Below are 17,884 nucleotides of genomic sequence, written 5' to 3' on the forward strand. Positions count from 1 at the left end.
TTCGCTCTTGTTACCCAGGCTGGAGTGCAACGGCGCAATCTCGGCTCACCGCAACCTCCGCCTCCTGGGTTCAGGCAATTCTCCTGCCTCAGCCTCCTGAGTAGCTGGGATTACGGGCATGCGCCACCATGCCCAGCTAATTTTTTGTATTTTTAGTAGAGATGCGGTTTCACCATGTTGACCAGGATGGTCTCGAACTCTTGACCTCGTGATCCACCCACCTTGGCCTCCCAAAGTGCTGGGATTACAGGCGTGAGCCACCGCGCCCAGCCAATCCTAAATTTAAATGGATTAAATGCCCCAATCAAAGACACAGACAGGCAAATTGAATAAAAAGTCGAAACCCATCAGCTCACTGTATCCAGACCCATCTCATAAGCAAGGACACACAAAGACTCAAAACAAAGAGTTGGTGGAAGACTTACCAATCAAATAGAGAGCAAAAAAAGAAAACAGGAGTTGTAACTTTTGTCTCTGACAAAATAGACTTTAATGGTAACAAAGACTAAAAGAAACAAAGAAGGACATTGCATAATGGTAAAAGGATCAATGCAACAACAGGAGTCAATGATCATAAATATATATGCACCCAATATAGGAACACCCAGATACATAAGACAATTTCTTAATGACTTATAAAGAGACTTGAACCCCTGCACAATAATAGCAGGAGACTTCGACACCACATTGTTAATATTCGACGGATCAACAAGAGAGAAAATTAACAGGGACATCTATGATTTGAACTCAGACCTGGAACAAGTAAACTCAGTGAATATTTATAGAATTCTTCACCCCAGGTCCACAGAACATACATTTTTCTCAGTATCATATTACACCTATTTTGAAAGTGACCACATAATTAGAAGTAAATCACTCTTCAGCATTTACATAGCATTTCACAGACTTAAATGAAATATTGGTTGTCTGTTTGTTTGTTATTTTCTTCCCTTATTCCTTCCTGTCTCTGCTGTTAAGCACAAGTATCGGCATAAAAGAGGTTTTTAACACTTATTTTTAGATTGCATTCCAGCCTGGGCAATAGAGCAAGATTCTTCCTGTTCTCTCACCCTTTCTCTCTCTTTCTTTAAAAAAAAAAAAAAAGAAAGAAAAGTGCTTGCATTTCCAAAATCTATTTAAAATATGAGTAGAGGCATCCCTTGGTATCCACAAGGGATAGGTTCCAGGAACTTAGCAGATACCAAAATCAGCAGATGTTCAAGTCTTCAATATGAAATGGCATAGTATTTGCATAGAACCTACATATATCCTCCCACAAACTACAAATCACCTCTAGTTGACCTATACTACCTAACACAGCGTAAATGCTATGGAAATAGTTGTTATCCTGTATAGCAGGGTTTCTCAACCTTTCTGATACCAGAGACTGGTGTCGTGGAAGACAATTTTTCCACAGACGGGGATGGGGGAATGGTTTTGGGTTGAAACTGTAAAAAAAAAAAAAAAAAAAAAAAAAAAAAATGAAAGAAAAAAGCAACTATGGTAAAAGGACTAGAGAAAAACATAAAATACATTAGAATATAAAATTAGAATTGTAAAAATGTGAACTGTAGCAGAAGAAAGATGATAAATTTTAAAGCCTCAATAATATAAAAATTAGAATTACCTAACTATATAATTATGAGACAGGTAAAACTCTGGGAGAAAAGAAAAGAAGGAAAGATAGAAGGAAGGAAAGAAAATAAAGGAACTCAAACTTACTTACCATTATAAAGTAAAATAAAATAAAACTGTAGGAATAGTAAAAACACATTAGCAATCAAAATAATGTAAATATGCTCATGTAAACATATTAAGTTTTACTATTAAAAATGAAACATTTTCACATTGGTTTTGAAAAACATTCGGCTATGTTTTATCAGCAAGACAAAACATCTAACAAAACCAAAACACAATCTGCAAGTATAACTGTGCATTAAGTATATAACTACATACATAAAATACATCAACAGAGTGAGACTAATCATCTAGGATTTTCAAAAAAGATACACCGGGAAAAAGGTAATGAGATGTTATTCAGATTTTAGAATACTAAAAATCAGAAAAATTAATTTCAAGGCCAAATGTGTTAAAGTAAATAAAGAATAATATTCATATAAAAGTTAATTATCTGTTTCTTTCTATATCTATATATTTACCACGCATATACATTTTACTTTTCTAGTTATTCATAGAGAGTGACTGTAGTGATGTTCACCTAATGTTAACTTATGCTTATCTACATGTAGTGGAATATTTCAGTTGATTCACAAAGATGTGGTGAAACAAATCTTTATATAACCTAACAAAGCATCACCTAAAAACAAAGGTTAAATATTTAAAGCAAAAACTGAACAAAGCAAGAGGTGAAATTTATGAATCAAATAATAATACAAGTGTTCAAGTGAATTTTAAAACAACGTGTATTTTATATTTATGGAGTATAAGATATAAGGAAATATGTATCTCTATCTCCATTTGTACTTCTATATCTATGTATTGTAGCTTAAATTTTGTCTCATCATCATGATTTCTTGAAAGAATATTTTAAAATCTTGTATTATTATTTGAATTATAAATTTCACCTCTTGCTTTGTTCCCCTTTAAATAGCTCTTGTATTCCAGGGCCAAAGTAGAAGTTAAAATTGAAAACAAATTTCTATAACTACCGTACATATTGAATACAATAAACACAGGGGAAAAAAACAGGGTAAAGCTAGAGCATCAGTACATTTGTGAAAATGCAAGAAAGTTTTAAAATAATTGAACAAAAATTTCTCACTTAATCAAGTAGGAAAATACCAAAGAAAGAAACAAAAAGATGGTATAATACAAGCAGTAAAGAAAAATGGAGGCAAAATTAATGAATCAGAAAGAATAACTTATTAGAGTTGATTTAAAAATCAAAAGCTGATCTTAAATAATACATATAAATGGTTTGGCAAAGCTTATCAAGAAAAAAAAGAGACCACAAATATATATTATTAAGAATGAGAAGTGCACAAATACTTATAGAACAGAATTTTGTTTTGTTTTCATTTATTTGTAACATATATGATATGGAATTTTATACCAAGAAATTTAAAAGTGTAAATGGGAAATATGATTTTTAAAAGTATAAAAATCAGCTTAAGAAAAATTGGAAACTCTGAGCAATAACATAGAAGAAAGTAAAAACATTGCTGCATTCACCTAAGATAGAAGCATCAGCCCAAGGTGTTCAAGACTGAGGACTACCAATCAATCCTTTGCATTCTGATAAACTGCATTGAGCAGGAAAAAGGGGAAAACGTCCCCAATTCATTAAGACCAGCCTGACTATGGTTCCAAGAATGAAACAAAAGAAAAAGTTAGATGCTAATCTCACTTGAAAAGACAGAATATTCTAACCGAACTATGAAAAAATACAAACAGATTCGATCTAGCTATGCTATGAATAATGAAGGAGCAATACATTATGAACTGTAGGTTTTATACTAGAAATGTAACAATTGTTGAACATCAAAAAAAATTGTTAATTTAATTAATAAGACTTACAAATAAAAAAGTAATATCAAAAAGACTAATGAAGTTTAAAATACATTTTAAAAAATAAAACTATTCGCTATGGCATGGCTAAGGAAAATATTTTAGCTTGATAAATGGTATATGACAAAAGCCTTAGTACACATATAAATTAATGTTAAAATTATAGAATCATTACCATTATATGCAGAATAGACACTTTGAATTTTTGTGATGAAAGTATATTCATTGTATAATTAAAATAAATCTTAAAAACCTGATTTATAAAATTATTATAGAATAGAAAAAATAAAGTCACCGATATTAACATTGGTTGGTTTTTTCTTTTCCTGTTAGCACAGTTAGAGTAATTATTAAGAAGAAAAGGGTCAAAGTGTAAGTAAATATTTTTCCATTATTTAAAACAAGCAACATTAAATATTTTAATTTTAAAGTAGCCATATTACATTTTTATGGTTGAGAAAATCACAAAATTGGAAATAAATGTCTCTAAGTTTAACCAGTAATAATAGATATTTTCCCTACCCTTAGTGCTAATCCCTGGAGGAGAGAAGAAAATAGGGGATATAAAGTAAATTTAAAAACTGAGGCATAGAGAGATTAAACAACATGCATGAAGACATACAGCTAACAAATGCCAAAGCTAATGTTGGCCTCAAAGCTCATTCATTCACAAAGTTAAGACTTGTGCTTGTTACCAACTCTTTATGTTGTTAGAAAAGTAATTAAACCATTTGGTGCTAAATTTCTTGTATATCATGATGTGAAAAAAGTTTGGATTTATGTTGCTAATTCTTCAGGTACTTATGTAACAAAAGAAACGTTAATTTCACAAGAAAAGACACTAGTAGTTTTGTTCTGAACACAAAGGAATACATAGATGTTTTCCTAACCGAAATGGAGACACATATATTCACACTCACATGCACACACACTCACATACACAGTAAATAAAGCCCTTAAAATAATTATGTTTCTTTTTCCAAAAGAGTGTGTGTTAATAGATTAATGTAGATGTTCCTTATATTTTCTTAATGTAAAGACGATAATACTGTTATTTATATCTAAATCCCCGGTATATCATTTTTTTAATAAGAATGTCCTTCAACCAAATAATGACTATTGATATACGTTTGTGAAGTGTATGTTACTTTTTTCCTCATCCAACTTGTTTTAGCTTGGCTGGTTGTTTCTAATAGTGAAAACCATCATAACTAATGTATAATTTCCTTCTTCTTAGTCTGAAGTAATTTTGGTTCTTACATTTATTCTGAAATGTGAAGGTTTCCATTTCCTGCTCTAGAATATATAACTTTGTAATAGGAACATAGAAACATAATGAATTCTAGCTGGGCTCCTCACCCACTCTGAAAACAGAATGTTATAATTTAGTGTCCCTGCAAACCTGTCATTACATAAACAAGGACTTCTCGCCTTACCATATGTGTGAACTAAGACACTAAGCAAGTGTTCTAGGCCTTACAAACCCTACAGGGAAGGAGAGTGATGGGAGACCAAAAGTCTAACACAGAAGGAGTTCAGTCTTCCAGTGAAGAGTGGCCCCTGATCTAGGTTCCACCAGGAGAGCAAGTATATAGCCAGCTTCAATCACAGTGTCCAGGCAGCTGGAGGTAGAGGCTGTCTCCTAGCAGTTCCATTTTGCTGACCTAAAACAGGCTGGGATGGATAAAAATAAGCCTCTTTAAGATTAATGCTGGCTTTCTTCATTATTCTGTTCATAGTTTCATTGGCACGAGCAATCTGATGGTTTTTTTTGATATGATGGCCACAGACTAAATTCAACTTTGTTTTAACCAACCTAGAGGCTATAACTTAAAAAGTGATGGATTGAAAACCTCACTCATGTATTTCCTTTTTACCATTTTCTCTCTAATGGCTAACAAGAGTTAAAATTGATAATCCACAATTGATTGTTTCTTTCAGACATAGTGTGTTCTCAGTGGTTCAAAACAGTTAAAAAGTAACTCACCAACCCATCATCATTTTTCTTTCCATTGATTTTTAATATTTCTCAGCCAAAGACAATTAAAAACCAGAAAGATTCACATACGCAGATTTGCACTATATTTTATTTCTGCTTCCCCAAGAAAAAAAAAAAAAAAAAAGAAAAATGGCTTCTAATTTTCTAGGTAAAATTGGAGATATAAAACTGTTTTTTCAACTACTTTATTCCTATGCCAGGAGGACTCGTACATTGTGCTCCTTGCATTTATGGGCTGCTATATTAGGAAGACAATGCCCCTGAAGTTTCAAAGTTGAAATCAGTTCTCTACTACTAGGGTGCACATTGCATTTGAAGCTTCATCTGTTCTTAACTCCCATAGTGGTATTTCTTCATCTTACAGATCCAGCATGAAATGTAATTTAGTCTTACTTAGCTTAAATGAAACATAACTGAGGTCAATCAGGTGTAAGATATTATATAATTCATTCAAAATCTTTCAAATATTCAGGGTCTCCTCACTAGCAAATTCAATGTTTATGTCAAGATTCAGGTGCCTGACACATAAACATCTCTATCTAAAATTTACTAAAGATAATAAATTAGGAGCTTACAAAATGGTTGAACAGGTTAGAGCCAGGGCCTTGAGAATGAATCTCCTCAACACTAGCAAACTGGCTAACCAGGGGAGTCTGCCCACTCAAGCTAACAGGGAATTGAGATATGCCCATGGAACACACCACCTAGCAATGAAACCATTACTATCCTCTCCATGGCATACTGTTGGCTGCTTGGCATCCATAGCGCAAGAACCTAGAAAGATGAACAGGATTGAAAAAAAAAAAATTCAAATTTGAAATTTCACTCAAGTCTATCAAATTGGTAGAAAATAATTTTCAATGAGCATCCTAGCTACACAGCAGTACAGGAAACATGATATTTAACTCTGAAGCCTCTGTAGCCCAGGAAGGCAGAGTAAAAATAAGCTATTGAAGACACTGAGAGCTAGTACTCTCTTATACTACATAATTAAAATTCCGCCAAGTCTGATCTTCAAGGCCCTTTGTAGTCTTGCCTCAACCAACCTTTTCCTACGTCATATCCTGTCTAGAGTATCCTTTACATGACTAATATGTCAGACAAATAGAATTCCTTTATAAGGTTTTCTGAATATTCTGCAAAGCATTCTAATTTTGTGTTCTTGATTGCCATTTTCCCCTTTCATCTGTTCAAATCCTACCCTTTCCTACGGTAAAAGTCTCTTCCTCATTGCAATGTTAGTCTTATCGTCCCTAGATTATTGACCTTTGAAATCAAAGTCTCTTTCGGATACTCTTAGACTCCCTTGCTACAATTTTTACACAGTGTTATGAACAGAAAAATGCAGTAAAACTCTAAAAAAATAAAATGGAGGCAATTTGACAATTTTATACCATTAGTTTAATCCACATGTACTCTATGGAATACGAACTTTACTATGAATAAAGAAATTCAACTCCTAAGAAATTAATTTTCACAATTTTTCTAAGGTTCAGGACCTTTAACTTAAACCAAAAATTTATCTAGATGACTACTGGGCTTCAAAGTTTTTCTAACTCAAATCAAGTGGGATCCACATAGTCCTAATATTGTCTATGGCTTCCATATCGCCTCTCTCAGCACGAGTCCCTGATGGAGTTCTCCTAGACCTACTTAAAGCACAGTTTGAACGTTGCTTCCTTAAGTGCACTCCTTTCATGTGTGTCTGTGTGTGTATACCTGCATGTATATCGGTGTGCGTTTATGTATGACGATTCTTGATGGTACACCCACATGCAAGAGCATTGTGAAGTTATTACCTAACCTGATTGTTGGATACTACATTAAAGACTAGGACCTAGGTATTTTAGTTTCATGTATTCTTAACCTAAACTGTCTCGCACCTTTGGTAAATGGAGGTCAGGAATGAAAAGCAAGAAAAACGGACCAGCCAGAAAGGAAGAAAAAGTAGGAAAGAATGAAGGGAGGGAGAAGAAATAAATAAGTATGAGGATTATGGCACTGTAGGATGCTATTTTATACATGTAAAAAAAAAAAAAAAAAGAAAAAGTAAAGAAGAAAGGAAATATAATGCCAGGCAATCATCACCTCATCGAGAAAATATTTACAGTTTCCCCAGACCAATTCTCTGGGTCGAGGTTAATTAGTTCTTTTTGTTTCTGGTAGTGTTCTGAATATTCTAATAATTTGAACTATTAAATAGTTCACAGAAACTAGAAAATTAAATGATCCCTTACAGATATGTTGAAGGAACTACTGTACACTATTATTTTTAGTTCCAAGTTTGACATCTCATTTCTCTCATTGAAACCATTAGGTATGTTGGACTCCACTTAATATTGCATGGAATAAAACATCATTACAGATACCTGTTTTTGGGCTTTAGTAAAGAAGATAAAATATAATATTTACAACCTACCCACTAGATTTCCTAGATTCTTTCAATTAGCAAAGAATTAATTTTATATCCTATTTAGGGAATCAAATTTTGTTCTTGATATCTTTATTCCATTTACATAATACAATAAGGCTCTATGTGGTCACAGTATTCTTCATAAATTGACTTAAGTTGTGATTTACGGGGGCCATTGTTACTCTGTTTTCTTTTTTTTTCCCCACTAAAAACCGTATATTTCACCAAATTTAACTTGTTTCCTTTGGAAAATTTATATGGGTTGAGGTTTGCAGAAATAGCACTTGAGGATAATCCTGCTTGCAGGATTTCACAGAAATATAGTAACTGCTATTTACTATATTTTTGGCTAAAATAAATGTAAAAAAGTAGTAACTGTGGTACTGAATGCTTGTCAAGTGTAGATGGATTATCAAGCAGTTACACTAAAGGATTTACAAATCAAAAGTGTCTACTTTTCTATTTACTAACCAGCTTCTGACTCATAATTTGACCTAGGAAAGTAAGCTGTCCTTCTCTGTACGGCAGACCAGCTGGAGAACTGGGCAAAAAGAGGATTTTGCTCACAGCTCAATGTTGTATCACAGCTGAATGTATCACAAATAAATTATATATAGTTTACTTTTGCTATGCAAAGATTTGACAATGATGGAGCAACATTTCTACTTCACTAAATATCCATTGTCTTATCTTTAGTAAGGCATTTTCTCATACCTAATTTGTTTTAAAAAGCTAAATGTTATATTTAAACTTAAATTTAAGTAATGTTGACTACATTAACTTGAATATTTAACATAAACATGGGTGTATTCAGATAATATTTTACATATACTATACTTATATTCATTTTATTACGTTATAGGTGCTTAATAATTTAGCTTTTTATTTTTCTATAGTTTATATACAATTGTAAAATAAATGTTTATATATGTACACACATAGAAGAGATGACAAAACTATAAATTTATCCAAAGGTATGACCTTTCATTCATCTCTGTATTCCCTGAGCATAGTTCAGCACCTGTGACTTAGAAGGTGCTTAATAAATGTTCATTGAATAAATTAATGGGCAAAATATCCTGACTTATGACCTTTGCAATTATGTAAATAATGTATTACCTGAATATGAAATATTAAAGTACATTTTTTTTTCTTTTTTTGAGACAGAGTTTCACTCTTGTTACCCAGGCTGGAGTGCAATAGCACGATCTCAGCTCACTGCAACCTCTGCCTCCTGGATTCAGGCAATTCGCCTGCCTTAGCCTCCCAAGTAGCTGGGACCACAGGTATGCACCACCATGCCCAGCTAATTTTTGTATTTTTAGTAGAGACGAGGTTTCACCATGTTGACCAGGATGGTCTCAATCTCTTGACCTCGTGATCCACCCGCCTCGGCCACCCAAAGTGCTGAGATTATAGGCGTGAGCCACCGCGCCCAGCCCTGAAAGTACATTTTTTCATTTGACAAAAAAAGTCTTCAATATGTCTTTTCTGTAACATGTTTTTATGCTGACATATTGAAGGAGGCAAATGGAGGAATGATACCTAACGGAGAAAGCAATATGGGAAGACAGAGGACAGCAACAGCAAGCCACTATTTCAACATGATAATCATTGGCATGATTTCAACTTCCAATATTCTTTCCCAATCCCTTCTATGCCACCTCTTATACATGCTATTCATTACTCACTTAAAGAATTAACAAGGATCATTGGCCTAAACTTACTGTAAAAATGAGTTCATGTTAATGTTTATGGGTAGATCCACTGAACAACTGAATGACTTCTACCATAATAATGATGCTCCATTCTATGTGTGTGAGATGCAGAATACATTATCAATTTTGGGAAAGGGTTAACATATGGCATAAGATGTACATGTCCCTGAAATCAACTAAAGAAATTTAAAGACAAACACTTAAATGTCTACTGAATCTCTTGCTAGTTTATGTCAAAATAACTGAAAAGTTTGACCTATTCATTTGAATTTAGTGAGGTAAGCAATTCATTCCCATCATTTATTTTACTGGATGACAAGATAAACAGCCCAATTCAATTGTCTGTATCTGTGGATTGTATATTTTCAGACCACAGACTCCACTGAGACTGTTACAAAGGCTCTGGCACCAACTCCCAGAAAAATGCATGCACTCATGCGCATATACACGCACAGCATGTTCATGAGTATATTGAAAATGGATCCCAAAGTAAGAATCCCTATTGCTTTGGAGAAGATATGGAATACTTATCCACTCCTCATGTTATCATGCCAAGTGATATCTACTAGAGGAACACTACTAGCTACTTTACTCACTCCCTTATTAAAAGAGTTTGCTTACTGGTGACACTGAATGAAACACATTTCTTACTAGAGGTAATCTAGAAAAAGTCTGCAGAAGATATGCACTGACTTTACTTTGTTTCCTGCCGTCATTTCTATAGACTCTGTGACGTAACATGCGTCTGATCTACAAACACATTTTTTACCTCAGGTGTATTATGCAACTAAATAACCTAAGAAGGGTAAGGGGTCAGTATGTTGGTATAAGCAGGTTATAACAGAAAGCTAGTTTGGCCACAGATCAAAGCCTTTTGCCTTAAGCAGCTTTATCATTGATAAAGTTCAATAGTTCCAAACTTGAAAAGTAAACATAGATCTGTTATTTATTAACTCCCCCTTAATACCTTAATCTTTGCCATATATAGTTTTATGTACAAAGTAGAATAAAAGGAACACCATGAAGCAAATTATAACTAACAATGATTTTTGGTGAAAAAATTTGTTCAAACTTTGTGAAACTTTTTTGTTCAAACTCAAGCCAGCATATTCTATTGTATCTAGAAATTAAAAAAAAAAAACTGATTTATTTTTCTATCAGTGCTTCCCATATCAACCACCTTTAAAAAGCAAGATGATACTTTAAAATTTATCTAAGTACAAAATGTTTTTACATATAAGTAAAATAAAAATTTAAATAAATAATGTTAAATTATGTGGACAGATCAATACTATTCCTAGAACTCAGGTCTAAAGCATTTTAGTTGTGTTGTGTGTGTCCCCTCTAAAAACTTCTTTCACTCCACACAGACAAATTATGTGGAGGAGAAACTCAAGTTTTGCAAGTATTACTGGCTTAGTGTGGCCTGCTGTAACAAAATACAATAGACTGAGGAGCTTAAATATCAGACATTTATTCTTACAGTTCTGGAGGCTGGAAAGTTCAAGACCGTATTTGTTTCTTGGTGAATCCCCTCCTCCTGGCTTCTAGACAATTGTCTTCCTTGATGGTCTTTTGTCATACAGCACTAGTCCCATTACAGGGGCTCCACCCTCTTGACCCCATGTAACATAATTACCTCCATAAGGTCTCATTTCCCAGTATCATTCCACCTGGAATTACAGCTTCAATACATGAATTTGGGAAAGATGCAAACATTCAATTTATAAGAATTACCAGTTTATTTATATGTGTATGTGTATGTGTGTTCCATGTATCAGTAGACAAATAATATTTTTCATTGTCTTTATTGTTGATGTGTTCTAAGATTCTAGTAAACATTGAAGAAAAATTAAATAAAATTACTATGTGTACAGGATTGGCAGATAAAAGAATAAAGTCCTAAATATCTATCCTCTGACCTATCTCTGAGTTTTCTTTCCTGTTTTCCTTTTATACTAACCTTTAGGACTGACCATTTAAACAGAAATGTTCACTCTGCCTTCTGGCTATCACACGTAAATTGTTCACTAAAATGAGTGATATACTATCACTGCATTGGAATCACATTCTAAAAGTGCTATTGTTGTTTCTATTTTATTAGCCCTCCTGAAGCAGCACAATGAAAAAGCTGGTTTACTTTCCCCCATATCCTCTGAAAGACTGGTTACTTTAACAGTTGTTAAATCTTTCAAACCAGATAGACATTTTATAGCAGCTATGTTGTGTCTCAAGTTTTAAATTTTCTACAAAAGTAGAATTTCTGGTCAGGACTCCTTTTCTGTTTATAAATATACATGATTATATACTTGTTATTCTTCATTTAAATTCTAATATTTTTTTGGTCAGGAAGATTGAGGTATTCCCTAGGTACACTGAAGGATATTTCTCTAAGTCTTGCTAACGTATTTCCACTGAAAATTAATTAGTTAGTATTAATTCACATAGATACAAAATGAAACAGACAGTAATGTAATCAGTGCAAAGTACTTATTATTTCACTTGTGAATCAAACTGCAATGGTAATCAAAGTGCTTATTGACTTGATGAAACTTCCCAGTGTCTAGGTACCCATTAATTCCAGACTCCACCTTTCACTTAAATATATCAGTCAATCCCTTTGTGAGATTTTGGAAGTATGACTTCCTACACATGGATTGACCAAATCAATTTGAATGCATTCAGTTTGGATGCCTTTTCAGAATTAGTCAAAAATACTTAATTAGGGTATCTAAGAGGAACTTCTCTCTACATGGGATAGTCTTTTTACAAAAAAGTTTATAGTTTCTTGTGCAATTTTCAGTAACACAATTTATTTAATACAAATAGTTCTACATTAAAAACGTGCTTATAAAATTTGACTGATTTTTCTACAATACTTGGAAATACATGGGAAGTAAATAACATACAAAATGTCATTTATCTTGTTCCTGAGAAAGAGCTAGACAAGATCATTACTTCTACCTCACCCTCTTCTTTCTGAATTCTGTCAGTGTTGACTTGAGTAGTCAAGAAGTTGGGGGTCAGCTGCAAGGCTGAATGGTAATTAGTTTAGGTCATGTTTAAGTAGGAGATGCTCTAGAATGCTTCTGCATTTGTCTTCCAAATTTCAATAAAGACTCCTAATATCAATAAAGTTTTGAAATGAGAATGATTTCAAAATCATTATAAAATGATTTTAGAAGAACAGAGACTGAATATAAGCATATCCTTTTCCTATTTAAAATAGAGTATTTCAAAATTTCTGTTCCTTTTTCCTACTAAATTTTGTGATTTTTAGATATATCACCTTCTGAATTTCTCAGTTCTTTCTATATGATTCCATAAATTCAGATAGTGAATTTGTTCTTATAAGCAATCGTACACTGTGATCCACTGCTATTAGCTTGATGTTTATTAAAAGCCATTTAGAATTTGATGAAGATTAAAAATATTTACCTTAAAATCTAAAAATATATTTACATTTAACATAATCAAGATGGAAATTTCTGGAAAGTGAAACTAAATAATAAATTTTACTTAACATATTTTATTCTACCACTGATTTTAGACTAAGAAAAGATCATCACATGATTTTTGTAGGCTTCCTAAAAGTGATAAGCTGTTTTACAAATGAAAAAGCTTTCTTGTTCAAATAGGAGCCTTAAACTTGAACTTGAATGGAATGTATTATACAAAAAAAAATAGTTGCTTCCCATGAGAAGGATCTCAATCTGGGCTATTTTACATCTAAAGAATGAGTATATAATAATAACATTGAAAAAATGACATGTTAGATTTGTAGTTCTTTTCAGCATACTCTTGTTTTGCTATTCTATTTCTTCTTCCATATGTTTTTTTCCCCCCTTTTGATGTTTATTTACTTTTGGTATGTGATGCTTCCCAACACTTCACTTTGTCTTGCAGGTCTATAACAGCTTTTACAAATGTTAATTTTGAATTAACAAATCTGCCCTTATGTTATGACTTACCACAGCTGAGGATGATAGCACAAATTTATTATTTAAATTAGCTTTTAAAGCTACACAAACTGTCATCTAAATTGTGTATGTCCATGTTAATACTAGAATTAATATTCAAATGGAGGCTACATGTGTGACAGGAATCCCTGTGTATAATTTCTTCTTTGAGACAAGATGACCAGCAAGTGAGCTATATAAACTGTCATAAATGATATGTGCTTATACCTTGCTTTTAGAACAAGTTTCACCATTTTCTCATATTGATACAGGAGACATAAAAATAGGAGGTTAAAAAAGTCCTCAGCAAAACTTCTTTTCTAACAAAAGGAAGCCCAAGAAATTACTTTTTTTCTAAAAATGAGCAGCCTAAAATATCGAGCTGCAAACATAGATAAGCAAGCTGGAAGATTGCACAGGTGAATGTCGGCAGCTGTACCAATAGAAAAAGGCTACCTGGGGACCATGAACGTTCAACATAGAGGCTCCATTTTCCCTTGTCTTTGTCAACACATGCACAGTAAAGAAACACGCAATATGGCACAGGCCAGGCAGAGAACCCAACAGCATAAAAGATTAGGGTGAGGGTGGCCAGATTTTGTACCCTATGCAAACGGCACACCTAGTCGTAAACAGTTTTTTGCACCTTATGCAAATGACACAACTGGTCCAACCAATATTTTGCGTTCTAGGGGTACATCAGACACCGCCTCCTCAAGCTCATCCATAAAACCCCCTACATTTAACCATGGAAGTGGAAAACCGTTTGGAACCCCTCTCTCTGCAGCAGAGAGAGCTATTCTCTTAAACTTCCACTCTTAATCTCACTCTTGGTGTGTTCACATCCTAGTTTTCCATGATGGCTGTGAGACAACGAATCTCAGGTACCATCCCAGACAATGAGGCCACTTCAATATTTTGCTTCTTGCACTTTCCCTACAATATATCAAATATGTTTGACTTTTATTTTTATGACTTTACTTTTGATCACTGTTTTACGACTGTTCTTCAGTTCATTTACTTTCTCTTTACCTCATCACTTTTCCTAGATACTATCTAACAAAGTATGCTTTTATTTATGCTGCAAAATTAATAGCAGAGTATATTTGGCTGCAAGACACATCTGAATAGTAACTATACAATAATAGGTTTAGTAGCTCACGTAACAAAATGTTATTAGTACTCAAGACAACTTAGCTTAATTTCAATATTCCCATCTAGCAGCTATTTTGATTTTTCCTCCTGCAGTACTTCATTCATAATCTAATACCTCTCATTGGTGACATCAGTCTAGAAGCAGAAAGAGACTGCTTTACTTTCATGGATCTCTTTTTTAAAAAAAGAAGTCCATTCCTAGACTTCTCCTAAAGTCTCATGATCAAAGTTGAATGATATGCCCATTCTTTAAACAGTCAGCGGCTAAAGGACTACCATAGTGAGCTATAACTATTCAGCATTCTCTCCTGGTGATTTAGGAGTCCAACACAAAGCCACCCAATATCTGAAAAAAAAAGGTTCTATACACAAGAATATGGGAAAAATGGCACTAGGATGGGCAACAAATGAGCCATTTCTGCCATGGACTATAAGGTCCATGAAGGCAATCTCATGCATTTCTTATTCAGTGCAGCATGTAAAAGGCTTAATGCAGAATCTGGTATACAGTTGGTGCTCGTCAGTATTTGTGAAATAAATCTGTGAATAATGCAAATGCTAATATTGATGAGAATACTAATTTATAATCCTTAAAAGGCAGAATAGGAAGCATATAACCGTAATTTCAAAAAGACTATAAGAAATGTGAAAGAAAAATAAATTTTGGAACCCACAAATCACTAAGCCAATGGGAAAAGTCAAGCTGGGCACTGCTTAAGGCAAAACTGCCTCCCCTTTTATTCCTAAAGATGATAGCTACACAGATTAAAAAGCTATATGCCTCCCTCACAAGGAATTTCCTTATGGACAAGGGCAGACAGAACCCAAAGTCATCCTTCTGTTCATTGAGATAAATGTGTATCTGATTGCCTTTTTAAAAAAATGGCTGTCCCACCCTTCCAAACTGAACCAATGTACATTTTACATATATTGATATGCCCTGCACATCTTGAGAACCTCCTGAGGCTCTGTCTCATATGTGTCCTTAACTTTGGCAAAATAAATTTTCTAAATTAACTGAGACCTATCTCACATATTTGGGGTTCATGGAATAAACCCAAAGTCAGCCAGGTACCCTGGCTCACAGCTATAATCCTAGCACTTTAGGTTGCAGAGGCAGCAGACCACCTCAGCCCAGAAGTTCCAGACCAGCCTGGACAACATGGAGAACCTATGCCTCTACTAAATATACACAAATTAGCCAAGTGTGGTGTGCCTGTGGTCCCATGTCTACTACGGGCAGCTGAGGCAGGAGGATCTCTTGAGCCTAGAAAGTCAAGGCCTCAATGAGCTGAGATCAAGATCACGCCTCTGCACTCCGGCCTGGGTGGCAGAGTGAGACCCTATCTAAAACAACAACAACAACAACAACAACGGGAATAAACACAAAGAGTACACAATTGCTAGATATTCTGGAACTTTATTCTGAAGTCATCATGAGTTCAAAGTTGCTGAGTCTAATAATCAGTTTCCAGTTATATTACTTGAATCATGAATAGTATGATACTTGAGATCATTTCCTTCTCCTTACACATTTTCTTTTTTTTGACTTTCAGGGTATTACACTCTCTTGTTTCCTTTCTCTCTCTCATTAGCTATTTATTTGCAAACTACTTTAATTGTTCTCTCTTTCACTTCTTAATATTGGAGTGCTGCAGGCCTAATCCTTGTTCCACTTGTCTTCTCTATTTATGTCCATTCCTTTGGTAATCTTTACTGTCTCTTGTCTTTATACATTAACATACCAAAATAATTGCTAACATATATCTAAAATTTTTCTTTTTTTCCTTTTTCTGTTTGTTTTTAAACTTTTCTTGCAGACCAAGGAAGAAACCAAATAAGAAAATGAAATTAAGTTGCTGCTGTGATTGCAGAATTACTTAGAGTAATCCTTAAATAAACATGCCCATTGGGAGAAATGATGCAATTCAATTCAACAATTATCTGTGTAGTGCCTCTGATGTGAATGACCGAGTGCTAAAAAGCCTAATGGGACTCAGTACTGCTCTCAAGATGCTTATGACAGTGCACAGAGAATGTCAGTATACAAATAACTCTAATTATAAAAGAAGAGAGAATAATTCTTAGCTCCTTTTCCTTAACCATAAACTTATTCTGTTTCCTCTAAGAAAAGGCAAAACAAAACAAAAGCAAACCACATGAGCATTTTTTCCCTCAGAACTGCTTCCTTTCACGCTTTCATATTCCAAATCTTTGAAGAACTTTCTTATACTTACTCCACTCACTTAATTTTTTTATATCCATATTATAATACCATATCCAATATTTAGTACCAATATTACCTCATTTGTACTAAAGTTACTATGTTAAGGTTAAGTGAGTACTGACTTCCATGGGCTAAGTCTTCTCTTTCTCTCCAGTCCTCTTCTTCCTCAATCTCCCTGCTATAGCGAAGGCTGTGAACCCCTCTTCCTTCTTTAAACTCTATCACTTTTTTTCTCTGTTCTCTCTTTGTTAATTTCTCAATCCATAAGCACAGTAGGGCAGAATCTTGGCTTAACATAAGTTTATGTGAAAGGGTTTATTTTGACACAAACCACACTAAGAATCAGCAATATAAAATACTAATTGAAAAACAGTGAAAGTTTATATTGCACAAATACAACTACAAAAAGGGGAAGTAATAGTTTCTTCATGATCTAAAGGCACACTCTACCAAAACCAAGGTATTAGGTTGAGTTACAAGTTCCATGTCAGAAAGATATTATGCAGTGGAAATACAACCCTTCCTGGGGTTATATTTCCACTGCATAAAGGAGACATTTAGGAAATCTGTAAAGCATTTGCTTCACACAATGAATGGTTAAAGATACGGGACAGGTTTAGCCTGAGCGAGAGGCACAAAAGGGAACATAATTATTGACATAGCATTTGAAGGACATTGTGTAGACATCAGGGTTAGGACATATGGGCAGAAAATTCAAGAGAGATCTTAAGAAATTCCTAACAATTTGAGATATCTAATATTATAAAGGATTGTTTTATGAAGTAGTTCAAGCGAAAGCTAAATAGCAATATATCTGAAATGTTCTGAAAGGGGTTATTGCTTTGGATGAAGGCTAAGACTAGATTAAAAGTCTCTTCCAATGTA

Source organism: Cebus imitator, unplaced genomic scaffold (assembly GCF_001604975.1).
Source record: "Cebus imitator isolate Cc_AM_T3 unplaced genomic scaffold, Cebus_imitator-1.0 Scaffold36, whole genome shotgun sequence".
Lineage (NCBI taxonomy): Eukaryota > Metazoa > Chordata > Mammalia > Primates > Cebidae > Cebus > Cebus imitator.